The sequence below is a fragment of the Manis javanica genome, chromosome 11, assembly GCF_040802235.1.
Source record: "Manis javanica isolate MJ-LG chromosome 11, MJ_LKY, whole genome shotgun sequence".
NCBI lineage: Eukaryota > Metazoa > Chordata > Mammalia > Pholidota > Manidae > Manis > Manis javanica.
The window spans coordinates 45675748-45688814 of NC_133166.1; the positions used below are offsets into that span (position 1 = coordinate 45675748).

The 13067-nt window shown below is 45.9% G+C and overlaps 5 pseudogenes; all 5 read left to right on the forward strand.

Annotated features, from left to right (window-relative positions):
* Positions 1–329: 329 nt before the first annotated feature.
* LOC140844671 (nuclear distribution protein nudE-like 1 pseudogene) lies at positions 330–1211 on the forward strand (annotated as a pseudogene).
* A 1291-nt stretch (positions 1212–2502) lies between these two features.
* LOC140844672 (nuclear distribution protein nudE-like 1 pseudogene) lies at positions 2503–3384 on the forward strand (annotated as a pseudogene).
* A 1291-nt stretch (positions 3385–4675) lies between these two features.
* Positions 4676–5557, forward strand: LOC140844673 (nuclear distribution protein nudE-like 1 pseudogene; annotated as a pseudogene).
* Positions 5558–6850: 1293 nt separating this feature from the next.
* On the forward strand, positions 6851–7972 carry LOC140844262 (nuclear distribution protein nudE-like 1 pseudogene; annotated as a pseudogene).
* Positions 7973–11204: 3232 nt separating this feature from the next.
* Positions 11205–12392, forward strand: LOC140844674 (nuclear distribution protein nudE-like 1 pseudogene; annotated as a pseudogene).
* Positions 12393–13067: the final 675 nt, after the last annotated feature.

Consider the following 13067-nt stretch of genomic DNA (forward strand, 5'->3'; position numbering starts at 1 on the left):
GCTTGGGAGCGCCTGTGCACAAGGCCACTGTCAGTCTGACCTTAACGCGGTGGGCCTGACCCCGCCCCCGGCGACGCCCTCCTCATGACAGCCCCGCGCTGGCATGCTCTGAACCACGCCCTCTATGTCACAGAATGTCTCCCGGGCAACCCCTGATGCGCTGGGGAGGAGCTGGACACTGAGGTGCGTGGAGTGGAGCTCAGAGCTTGGAACTGCGGAGTGGAGCAGTGGCTGAGCTGCTGGGCGGCCCTGGCTGGGCCAGAAGAGCGGAGACGTCTGCCGAGAGGCGCTGAACGTGCCCTTTTGACAGGCTGGAGACTTTCTTGACTATGGATGTTGAAGATAAACCATATTTTTCTAGTTTAGAGGAGGAAACTGCTTTCTGGAAAGAACTTTCCTTCAAGTATAAACAAAGCTTCCAGGAAACTCAGGATGAGCTACCTGAATTCCAGGAAAGAAGCAGGGAATTAGAAGCAGAGTTGGAGGCACAGTTAGTACTGGCTGAACAAAGTAAGAGAGACTTGCAAGCTGACAACCAAAGACTGAAATACGAAGTGGAGGCATTAAAAGAGAAGCCAGAACATGAGCATGCACAAAGTTACAAGCAGGTCACAGTAGTAGAGGATGATTTAAATCAGACTCGGGTGGTTAAGGAGCAGTTGCAGAAGTACGTGAGAGAGCTGGAGCAAGCCAAGGATGACCTGGAGCGCGCACAAAGGGCAGCAGTAGTTTCCCTGGAAGAGTCTGAGCAAAGGCTAGATGAGGCCCTCGAAAGAAATGCATACTTAGAGAGTGAACTTGATGAAAAGGAATCTTCGTTGGTCTCTGTGCAGAGGTTAAAGGATGAAGTAAGAGAGTTAAAACAAGAACTAGCAGCTCGCGAAAGACAAGAAGTAACCAGAAAGCAAACTCTAGACTCTGAAAAGAGGGATTCTGCTGTGCAAGTGTCACTTTCTTTGCCAGCCACTCCTGTTGCCAAAGGAATGGAAAACAGTTTTCCTTCACCAAAAGCTATACCAAACCATTTTGGTATGAGCCCACTAACTCCTCCTGCCAGTACATCGGCACTAAACACGGGGAAGGATCTCTTATGGAAGGTAGTAGGAGCATTCGTATCAAAATTAACAGCTTGCAGGAATTTTGCAGAGTTCCAAGCATCACAAAAATCCTGTATTCCAGGGAATGATAACTGGGTTGATAATCGGCTACGGGAAAGAGCTCTGTCAATCAGGGCATTCGCCTTTGTTTAATAAAGGGGCAGTGAACTATTTTGACCAGCTGCTCCTCCTCCTCCTGGACTGGGCCCCTTGCACCCGTTGTTGGCCCCCAATGTGTTGCCTCTCAGTCTGTGTGAACACCCCTGCCTCCAGGTGGGTGCTCCTGCCCTCTCAACAATCCATAGAGAAGGGGTCAGTTCTGTAAGGCTGCTTATCACACCATATTTCCTTTTTCTGTGCCTTGTCTACTTTTTTCTTTTCCTCCATCATCAATTGTCTAGGCTTCCACCACCCAAATAAAGGTGCTTTATCTAAACTTTTTATCTTAAACTCAGGGCCTACTTTCTTAAGAACCTAGGCGAAGACAATTGAAAAGTCCCTTTCCCAATGCCTAAAATTCGTATTCAGAATTTACTACTCATTTTCTCTTCTATGAGATCATATACACTGTTATTTACCTGTTTTTTCCTGTGAAATTTATTGTTTCCACATTGAAAGATTTTTTTGAGGGGAAAGAAATACATTAGGAACTCTTTCAGCTCTAAGGCATTTAAACTTAGCTGTCTAGCCCATCAGTTCATAAAACTGAGCTGGGAATGACCCCAGCCACTTCCAAGTCATCTCTTTATGCCACAGCAAAAAAGAAAAAGAAAAAGAAAAATGGCCAGAACTGTTCTTAATTCTAATCAAGTTTATCTACTATATTACCTTACTTAGTTCTGCCCTTTCCCCTCTTTGAGGGTCAGAAAGTTGATGTTCATCATCATTGTATCTCCAGCTATAAAAACATGTTCCACATAATAAGACCCAAAGAGATTCATCTTACGTGAACAAGAACAGCTAAACACTGACACTTGAAGGAACTGGAAAGCCGACTTTTAACCACGGTGGTGCCTCTTTCCCGAGTGGCAAAGTGTGCAGGGAAAACTTCGATGGCCAAAAGCGCATATTGCGGAGCTTGGGAGCGCCTGTGCACAAGGCCACTGTCAGTCTGACCTTAACGCGGTGGGCCTGACCCCGCCCCCGGCGACGCCCTCCTCATGACAGCCCCGCGCTGGCATGCTCTGAACCACGCCCTCTATGTCACAGAATGTCTCCCGGGCAACCCCTGATGCGCTGGGGAGGAGCTGGACACTGAGGTGCGTGGAGTGGAGCTCAGAGCTTGGAACTGCGGAGTGGAGCAGTGGCTGAGCTGCTGGGCGGCCCTGGCTGGGCCAGAAGAGCGGAGACGTCTGCCGAGAGGCGCTGAACGTGCCCTTTTGACAGGCTGGAGACTTTCTTGACTATGGATGTTGAAGATAAACCATATTTTTCTAGTTTAGAGGAGGAAACTGCTTTCTGGAAAGAACTTTCCTTCAAGTATAAACAAAGCTTCCAGGAAACTCAGGATGAGCTACCTGAATTCCAGGAAAGAAGCAGGGAATTAGAAGCAGAGTTGGAGGCACAGTTAGTACTGGCTGAACAAAGTAAGAGAGACTTGCAAGCTGACAACCAAAGACTGAAATACGAAGTGGAGGCATTAAAAGAGAAGCCAGAACATGAGCATGCACAAAGTTACAAGCAGGTCACAGTAGTAGAGGATGATTTAAATCAGACTCGGGTGGTTAAGGAGCAGTTGCAGAAGTACGTGAGAGAGCTGGAGCAAGCCAAGGATGACCTGGAGCGCGCACAAAGGGCAGCAGTAGTTTCCCTGGAAGAGTCTGAGCAAAGGCTAGATGAGGCCCTCGAAAGAAATGCATACTTAGAGAGTGAACTTGATGAAAAGGAATCTTCGTTGGTCTCTGTGCAGAGGTTAAAGGATGAAGTAAGAGAGTTAAAACAAGAACTAGCAGCTCGCGAAAGACAAGAAGTAACCAGAAAGCAAACTCTAGACTCTGAAAAGAGGGATTCTGCTGTGCAAGTGTCACTTTCTTTGCCAGCCACTCCTGTTGCCAAAGGAATGGAAAACAGTTTTCCTTCACCAAAAGCTATACCAAACCATTTTGGTATGAGCCCACTAACTCCTCCTGCCAGTACATCGGCACTAAACACGGGGAAGGATCTCTTATGGAAGGTAGTAGGAGCATTCGTATCAAAATTAACAGCTTGCAGGAATTTTGCAGAGTTCCAAGCATCACAAAAATCCTGTATTCCAGGGAATGATAACTGGGTTGATAATCGGCTACGGGAAAGAGCTCTGTCAATCAGGGCATTCGCCTTTGTTTAATAAAGGGGCAGTGAACTATTTTGACCAGCTGCTCCTCCTCCTCCTGGACTGGGCCCCTTGCACCCGTTGTTGGCCCCCAATGTGTTGCCTCTCAGTCTGTGTGAACACCCCTGCCTCCAGGTGGGTGCTCCTGCCCTCTCAACAATCCATAGAGAAGGGGTCAGTTCTGTAAGGCTGCTTATCACACCATATTTCCTTTTTCTGTGCCTTGTCTACATTTTTCTTTTCCTCCATCATCAATTGTCTAGGCTTCCACCACCCAAATAAAGGTGCTTTATCTAAACTTTTTATCTTAAACTCAGGGCCTACTTTCTTAAGAACCTAGGCGAAGACAATTGAAAAGTCCCTTTCCCAATGCCTAAAATTCGTATTCAGAATTTACTACTCATTTTCTCTTCTATGAGATCATATACACTGTTATTTACCTGTTTTTTCCTGTGAAATTTATTGTTTCCACATTGAAAGATTTTTTTGAGGGGAAAGAAATACATTAGGAACTCTTTCAGCTCTAAGGCATTTAAACTTAGCTGTCTTGCCCATCAGTTCATAAAACTGAGCTGGGAATGACCCCAGCCACTTCCAAGTCATCTCTTTATGCCACAGCAAAAAAGAAAAAGAAAAAGAAAAATGGCCAGAACTGTTCTTAATTCTAATCAAGTTTATCTACTATATTACCTTACTTAGTTCTGCCCTTTCCCCTCTTTGAGGGTCAGAAAGTTGATGTTCATCATCATTGTATCTCCAGCTATAAAAACATGTTCCACATAATAAGACCCAAAGAGATTCATCTTACGTGAACAAGAACAGCTAAACACTGACACTTGAAGGAACTGGAAAGCCGACTTTTAACCACGGTGGTGCCTCTTTCCCGAGTGGCAAAGTGTGCAGGGAAAACTTCGATGGCCAAAAGCGCATATTGCGGAGCTTGGGAGCGCCTGTGCACAAGGCCACTGTCAGTCTGACCTTAACGCGGTGGGCCTGACCCCGCCCCCGGCGACGCCCTCCTCATGACAGCCCCGCGCTGGCATGCTCTGAACCACGCCCTCTATGTCACAGAATGTCTCCCGGGCAACCCCTGATGCGCTGGGGAGGAGCTGGACACTGAGGTGCGTGGAGTGGAGCTCAGAGCTTGGAACTGCGGAGTGGAGCAGTGGCTGAGCTGCTGGGCGGCCCTGGCTGGGCCAGAAGAGCGGAGACGTCTGCCGAGAGGCGCTGAACGTGCCCTTTTGACAGGCTGGAGACTTTCTTGACTATGGATGTTGAAGATAAACCATATTTTTCTAGTTTAGAGGAGGAAACTGCTTTCTGGAAAGAACTTTCCTTCAAGTATAAACAAAGCTTCCAGGAAACTCAGGATGAGCTACCTGAATTCCAGGAAAGAAGCAGGGAATTAGAAGCAGAGTTGGAGGCACAGTTAGTACTGGCTGAACAAAGTAAGAGAGACTTGCAAGCTGACAACCAAAGACTGAAATACGAAGTGGAGGCATTAAAAGAGAAGCCAGAACATGAGCATGCACAAAGTTACAAGCAGGTCACAGTAGTAGAGGATGATTTAAATCAGACTCGGGTGGTTAAGGAGCAGTTGCAGAAGTACGTGAGAGAGCTGGAGCAAGCCAAGGATGACCTGGAGCGCGCACAAAGGGCAGCAGTAGTTTCCCTGGAAGAGTCTGAGCAAAGGCTAGATGAGGCCCTCGAAAGAAATGCATACTTAGAGAGTGAACTTGATGAAAAGGAATCTTCGTTGGTCTCTGTGCAGAGGTTAAAGGATGAAGTAAGAGAGTTAAAACAAGAACTAGCAGCTCGCGAAAGACAAGAAGTAACCAGAAAGCAAACTCTAGACTCTGAAAAGAGGGATTCTGCTGTGCAAGTGTCACTTTCTTTGCCAGCCACTCCTGTTGCCAAAGGAATGGAAAACAGTTTTCCTTCACCAAAAGCTATACCAAACCATTTTGGTATGAGCCCACTAACTCCTCCTGCCAGTACATCGGCACTAAACACGGGGAAGGATCTCTTATGGAAGGTAGTAGGAGCATTCGTATCAAAATTAACAGCTTGCAGGAATTTTGCAGAGTTCCAAGCATCACAAAAATCCTGTATTCCAGGGAATGATAACTGGGTTGATAATCGGCTACGGGAAAGAGCTCTGTCAATCAGGGCATTCGCCTTTGTTTAATAAAGGGGCAGTGAACTATTTTGACCAGCTGCTCCTCCTCCTCCTGGACTGGGCCCCTTGCACCCGTTGTTGGCCCCCAATGTGTTGCCTCTCAGTCTGTGTGAACACCCCTGCCTCCAGGTGGGTGCTCCTGCCCTCTCAACAATCCATAGAGAAGGGGTCAGTTCTGTAAGGCTGCTTATCACACCATATTTCATTTTTCTGTGCCTTGTCTACTTTTTTCTTTTCCTCCATCATCAATTGTCTAGGCTTCCACCACCCAAATAAAGGTGCTTTATCTAAACGTTTTATCTTAAACTCAGGGCCTACTTTCTTAAGAACCTAGGCGAAGACAATTGAAAAGTCCCTTTCCCAATGCCTAAAATTTGTATTCAGAATTTACTACTCATTTTCTCTTCTATGAGATCATATACACTGTTATTTACCTGTTTTTTTTCTGTGAAATTTATTGTTTCCACATTGAAAGATTTTTTTGAGGGGGAAGAAATACATTAGGAACTCTTTCAGCTCTAAGGCATTTAAACTTAGCTGTCTTGCCCATCAGTTCATAAAACTGAGCTGGGAATGACCCCAGCCACGTCTAAGTCATCTCTTTATGCCACAGCAAAAAAAAAAAAAGAAAAAGAAACATGGCCAGAACTGTACTTAATTCTAATTAAGTTTATCTACTATATTACCTTACTTAGTTCTGCCCTTTCCCCTCTTTGAGGGTAAGAAAGTTGATGTTCATCATCATTGTATCTCCAGCTATAAAAACATGTTCCACATAATAAGACCCAAAGAGATTCATCTTATGTGAACAAGAACAGCTAAACACTGACACTTGAAGGAACTGGAAAGCCGACTTTTAACCACGGTGGTGCCTCTTTCCCGAGTGGCAAAGTGTGCAGGGAAAACTTCGATGGCCAAAACCGCATATTGCGGAGCTTGGGAGCGCCTGTGCACAAGGCCACTGTCAGTCTGACCTTAACGCGGTGGGCCTGACCCCGCCCCCGGCGACGCCCTCCTCATGACAGCCCCGCGCTGGCATGCTCTGAACCACGCCCTCTATGTCACAGAATGTCTCCCGGGCAACCCCTGATGCGCTGGGGAGGAGCTGGACACTGAGGTGCGTGGAGTGGAGCTCAGAGCTTGGAACTGCGGAGTGGAGCAGTGGCTGAGCTGCTGGGCGGCCCTGGCTGGGCCAGAAGAGCGGAGACGTCTGCCGAGAGGCGCTGAACGTGCCCTTTTGACAGGCTGGAGACTTTCTTGACTATGGATGTTGAAGATAAACCATATTTTTCTAGTTTAGAGGAGGAAACTGCTTTCTGGAAAGAACTTTCCTTCAAGTATAAACAAAGCTTCCAGGAAACTCAGGATGAGCTACTTGAATTCCAGGAAAGAAGCAGGGAATTAGAAGCAGAGTTGGAGGCACAGTTAGTACTGGCTGAACAAAGTAAGAGAGACTTGCAAGCTGACAACCAAAGACTGAAATACGAAGTGGAGGCATTAAAAGAGAAGCCAGAACATGAGCATGCACAAAGTTACAAGCAGGTCACAGTAGTAGAGGATGATTTAAATCAGACTCGGGTGGTTAAGGAGCAGTTGCAGAAGTACGTGAGAGAGCTGGAGCAAGCCAAGGATGACCTGGAGCGCGCACAAAGGGCAGCAGTAGTTTCCCTGGAAGAGTCTGAGCAAAGGCTAGATGAGGCCCTCGAAAGAAATGCATACTTAGAGAGTGAACTTGATGAAAAGGAATCTTCGTTGGTCTCTGTGCAGAGGTTAAAGGATGAAGTAAGAGAGTTAAAACAAGAACTAGCAGCTCGCGAAAGACAAGAAGTAACCAGAAAGCAAACTCTAGACTCTGAAAAGAGGGATTCTGCTGTGCAAGTGTCACTTTCTTTGCCAGCCACTCCTGTTGCCAAAGGAATGGAAAACAGTTTTCCTTCACCAAAAGCTATACCAAACCATTTTGGTATGAGCCCACTAACTCCTCCTGCCAGTACATCGGCACTAAACATGGGGAAGGATCTCTTATGGAAGGTAGTAGGAGCATTCGTATCAAAATTAACAGCTTGCAGGAATTTTGCAGAGTTCCAAGCATCACAAAAATCCTGTATTCCAGGGAATGATAACTGGGTTGATAATCGGCTACGGGAAAAAGCTCTGTCAATCAGGGCATTCGCCTTTGTTTAATAAAGGGGCAGTGAACTATTGTGACCAGCTGCTCCTCCTCCTCCTGGACTGGGCCCCTTGCACCCGTTGTTGGCCCCCAATGTGTTGCCTCTCAGTCTGTGTGAACACCCCTGCCTCCAGGTGGGTGCTCCTGCCCTCTCAACAATCCATAGAGAAGGGGTCAGTTCTGTAAGGCTGCTTATCACACCATATTTCATTTTTCTGTGCCTTGTCTACTTTTTTCTTTTCCTCCATCATCAATTGTCTAGGCTTCCACCACCCAAATAAAGGTGCTTTATCTAAACTTTTTATCTTAAACTCAGGGCCTACTTTCTTAAGAACCTAGGCGAAGACAATTGAAAAGTCCCTTTCCCAATGCCTAAAATTTGTATTCAGAATTTACTACTCATTTTCTCTTCTATGAGATCATATACACTGTTATTTACCTGTTTTTTTTCTGTGAAATTTATTGTTTCCACATTGAAAGATTTTTTTGAGGGGGAAGAAATACATTAGGAACTCTTTCAGCTCTAAGGCATTTAAACTTAGCTGTCTTGCCCATCAGTTCATAAAACTGAGCTGGGAATGACCCCAGCCACGTCTAAGTCATCTCTTTATGCCACAGCAAAAAAAAAAAAAAAAGGAAAAAGAAAAATGGCCAGAACTGTACTTAATTCTAATTAAGTTTATCTACTATATTACCTTACTTAGTTCTGCCCTTTCCCCTCTTTGAGGGTAAGAAAGTTGATGTTCATCATCATTGTATCTCCAGCTATAAAAACATGTTCCACATAATAAGACCCAAAGAGATTCATCTTATGTGAACAAGAACAGCTAAACACTGACACTTGAAGGAACTGGAAAGCCGACTTTTAACCACGGTGGTGCCTCTTTCCCGAGTGGCAAAGTGTGCAGGGAAAACTTCGATGGCCAAAAGCGCATATTGCGGAGCTTGGGAGCGCCTGTGCACAAGGCCACTGTCAGTCTGACCTTAACGCGGTGGGCCTGACCCCGCCCCCGGCGACGCCCTCCTCATGACAGCCCCGCGCTGGCATGCTCTGAACCACGCCCTCTATGTCACAGAATGTCTCCCGGGCAACCCCTGATGCGCTGGGGAGGAGCTGGACACTGAGGTGCGTGGAGTGGAGCTCAGAGCTTGGAACTGCGGAGTGGAGCAGTGGCTGAGCTGCTGGGCGGCCCTGGCTGGGCCAGAAGAGCGGAGACGTCTGCCGAGAGGCGCTGAACGTGCCCTTTTGACAGGCTGGAGACTTTCTTGACTATGGATGTTGAAGATAAACCATATTTTTCTAGTTTAGAGGAGGAAACTGCTTTCTGGAAAGAACTTTCCTTCAAGTATAAACAAAGCTTCCAGGAAACTCAGGATGAGCCACTTGAATTCCAGGAAAGAAGCAGGGAATTAGAAGCAGAGTTGGAGGCACAGTTAGTACTGGCTGAACAAAGTAAGAGAGACTTGCAAGCTGACAACCAAAGACTGAAATACGAAGTGGAGGCATTAAAAGAGAAGCCAGAACATGAGCATGCACAAAGTTACAAGCAGGTCACAGTAGTAGAGGATGATTTAAATCAGACTCGGGTGGTTAAGGAGCAGTTGCAGAAGTACGTGAGAGAGCTGGAGCAAGCCAAGGATGACCTGGAGCGCGCACAAAGGGCAGCAGTAGTTTCCCTGGAAGAGTCTGAGCAAAGGCTAGATGAGGCCCTCGAAAGAAATGCATACTTAGAGAGTGAACTTGATGAAAAGGAATCTTCGTTGGTCTCTGTGCAGAGGTTAAAGGATGAAGTAAGAGAGTTAAAACAAGAACTAGCAGCTCGCGAAAGACAAGAAGTAACCAGAAAGCAAACTCTAGACTCTGAAAAGAGGGATTCTGCTGTGCAAGTGTCACTTTCTTTGCCAGCCACTCCTGTTGCCAAAGGAATGGAAAACAGTTTTCCTTCACCAAAAGCTATACCAAACCATTTTGGTATGAGCCCACTAACTCCTCCTGCCAGTACATCGGCACTAAACACGGGGAAGGATCTCTTATGGAAGGTAGTAGGAGCATTCGTATCAAAATTAACAGCTTGCAGGAATTTTGCAGAGTTCCAAGCATCACAAAAATCCTGTATTCCAGGGAATGATAACTGGGTTGATAATCGGCTACGGGAAAAAGCTCTGTCAATCAGGGCATTCGCCTTTGTTTAATAAAGGGGCAGTGAACTATTGTGACCAGCTGCTCCTCCTCCTCCTGGACTGGGCCCCTTGCACCCGTTGTTGGCCCCCAATGTGTTGCCTCTCAGTCTGTGTGAACACCCCTGCCTCCAGGTGGGTGCTCCTGCCCTCTCAACAATCCATAGAGAAGGGGTCAGTTCTGTAAGGCTGCTTATCACACCATATTTCATTTTTCTGTGCCTTGTCTACTTTTTTCTTTTCCTCCATCATCAATTGTCTAGGCTTCCACCACCCAAATAAAGGTGCTTTATCTAAACTTTTTATCTTAAACTCAGGGCCTACTTTCTTAAGAACCTAGGCGAAGACAATTGAAAAGTCCCTTTCCCAATGCCTAAAATTTGTATTCAGAATTTACTACTCATTTTCTCTTCTATGAGATCACATACACTGTTATTTACCTGTTTTTTTTCTGTGAAATTTATTGTTTCCACATTGAAAGATTTTTTTGAGGGGGAAGAAATACATTAGGAACTCTTTCAGCTCTAAGGCATTTAAACTTAGCTGTCTTGCCCATCAGTTCATAAAACTGAGCTGGGAATGACCCCAGCCACGTTTAAGTCATCTCTTTATGCCACAGCAAAAAAAAAAAAAGAAAAAGAAAAATGGCCAGAACTGTACTTAATTCTAATTAAGTTTATCTACTATATTACCTTACTTAGTTCTGCCCTTTCCCCTCTTTGAGGGTAAGAAAGTTGATGTTCATCATCATTGTATCTCCAGCTATAAAAACATGTTCCACATAATAAGACCCAAAGAGATTCATCTTATGTGAACAAGAACAGCTAAACACTGACACTTGAAGGAACTGGAAAGCCGACTTTTAACCACGGTGGTGCCTCTTTCCCGAGTGGCAAAGTGTGCAGGGAAAACTTCGATGGCCAAAAGCGCATATTGCGGAGCTTGGGAGCGCCTGTGCACAAGGCCACTGTCAGTCTGACCTTAACGCGGTGGGCCTGACCCCGCCCCCGGCGACGCCCTCCTCATGACAGCCCCGCGCTGGCATGCTCTGAACCACGCCCTCTATGTCACAGAATGTCTCCCGGGCAACCCCTGATGCGCTGGGGAGGAGCTGGACACTGAGGTGCGTGGAGTGGAGCTCAGAGCTTGGAACTGCGGAGTGGAGCAGTGGCTGAGCTGCTGGGCGGCCCTGGCTGGGCCAGAAGAGCGGAGACGTCTGCCGAGAGGCGCTGAACGTGCCCTTTTGACAGGCTGGAGACTTTCTTGACTATGGATGTTGAAGATAAACCATATTTTTCTAGTTTAGAGGAGGAAACTGCTTTCTGGAAAGAACTTTCCTTCAAGTATAAACAAAGCTTCCAGGAAACTCAGGATGAGCTACTTGAATTCCAGGAAAGAAGCAGGGAATTAGAAGCAGAGTTGGAGGCACAGTTAGTACTGGCTGAACAAAGTAAGAGAGACTTGCAAGCTGACAACCAAAGACTGAAATACGAAGTGGAGGCATTAAAAGAGAAGCCAGAACATGAGCATGCACAAAGTTACAAGCAGGTCACAGTAGTAGAGGATGATTTAAATCAGACTCGGGTGGTTAAGGAGCAGTTGCAGAAGTACGTGAGAGAGCTGGAGCAAGCCAAGGATGACCTGGAGCGCGCACAAAGGGCAGCAGTAGTTTCCCTGGAAGAGTCTGAGCAAAGGCTAGATGAGGCCCTCGAAAGAAATGCATACTTAGAGAGTGAACTTGATGAAAAGGAATCTTCGTTGGTCTCTGTGCAGAGGTTAAAGGATGAAGTAAGAGAGTTAAAACAAGAACTAGCAGCTCGCGAAAGACAAGAAGTAACCAGAAAGCAAACTCTAGACTCTGAAAAGAGGGATTCTGCTGTGCAAGTGTCACTTTCTTTGCCAGCCACTCCTGTTGCCAAAGGAATGGAAAACAGTTTTCCTTCACCAAAAGCTATACCAAACCATTTTGGTATGAGCCCACTAACTCCTCCTGCCAGTACATCGGCACTAAACACGGGGAAGGATCTCTTATGGAAGGTAGTAGGAGCATTCGTATCAAAATTAACAGCTTGCAGGAATTTTGCAGAGTTCCAAGCATCACAAAAATCCTGTATTCCAGGGAATGATAACTGGGTTGATAATCGGCTACGGGAAAAAGCTCTGTCAATCAGGGCATTCGCCTTTGTTTAATAAAGGGGCAGTGAACTATTTTGACCAGCTGCTCCTCCTCCTCCTGGACTGGGCCCCTTGCACCCGTTGTTGGCCCCCAATGTGTTGCCTCTCAGTCTGTGTGAACACCCCTGCCTCCAGGTGGGTGCTCCTGCCCTCTCAACAATCCATAGAGAAGGGGTCAGTTCTGTAAGGCTGCTTATCACACCATATTTCATTTTTCTGTGCCTTGTCTACTTTTTTCTTTTCCTCCATCATCAATTGTCTAGGCTTCCACCACCCAAATAAAGGTGCTTTATCTAAACTTTTTATCTTAAACTCAGGGCCTACTTTCTTAAGAACCTAGGCGAAGACAATTGAAAAGTCCCTTTCCCAATGCCTAAAATTTGTATTCAGAATTTACTACTCATTTTCTCTTCTATGAGATCATATACACTGTTATTTACCTGTTTTTTTTTCTGTGAAATTTATTGTTTCCACATTGAAAGATTTTTTTGAGGGGGAAGAAATACATTAGGAACTCTTTCAGCTCTAAGGCATTTAAACTTAGCTGTCTTGCCCATCAGTTCATAAAACTGAGCTGGGAATGACCCCAGCCACGTCTAAGTCATCTCTTTATGCCACAGCAAAAAAAGAAAAAGAAAAAGAAAAATGGCCAGAACTGTACTTAATTCTAATTAAGTTTATCTACTATATTACCTTACTTAGTTCTGCCCTTTCCCCTCTTTGAGGGTAAGAAAGTTGATGTTCATCATCATTGTATCTCCAGCTATAAAAACATGTTCCACATAATAAGACCCAAAGAGATTCATCTTACGTGAACAAGAACAGCTAAACACTGACACTTGAAGGAACTGGAAAGCCGACTTTTAACCACGGTGGTGCCTCTTTCCCGAGTGGCAAAGTGTGCAGGGAAAACTTCGATGGCCAAAAGCGCATATTGCGGAGCTTGGGAGCGCCTGT